This window comes from Sycon ciliatum, chromosome 8 (genome assembly GCF_964019385.1).
Source record: "Sycon ciliatum chromosome 8, ocSycCili1.1, whole genome shotgun sequence".
Classification (NCBI taxonomy): Eukaryota; Metazoa; Porifera; class Calcarea; order Leucosolenida; family Sycettidae; genus Sycon; species Sycon ciliatum.
In genome coordinates, this window is record NC_088650.1 from 7,172,328 (window position 1) to 7,172,849 (window position 522).

The window sequence follows — 522 nt, forward strand, 5'->3', positions numbered from 1 at the left end:
GCAGCAGCAGCAAACAAATTCTTATATCTACTTGTAGCCTTTAGGTGGTCAGAGCAGTGATAAAAATAGCACGTAATACTAATAGCACCAACTACTGTAAAACCGGAAAGTTTAACGACGAAAAAGTTTAACTCAGATGGAGAGCCAAGGTTTAATTTATACAAAAGAGAAAGACCAAGGAACTACAAGTTACGCTATGCTGTCCACTAACACCACCAGTTACTAAACACGTGCAATGTTATCGCATGAGCTGATTGTTTAGTAACTGGTGGTGTTAGTGGACAGTATAGCGTAACTTGTAGTTCCTTGGTCTTTCTCTTTTGTATAAATTAAAAAGTTAAACGTTTTTGTAATTTTGGCATGATAACGTGCAGAAAGTTTAACGATGGCTACCTGGCCACCCATCTGTATGCGCATCTTTACACAGACATCTCAAACCGGGTTCGCGATAATGTTTCTTCAAAATAACGGAAAAAATTGGTCGTTAAAACGTTAGACTTTGTGACTCGTTAGACTTTCCGG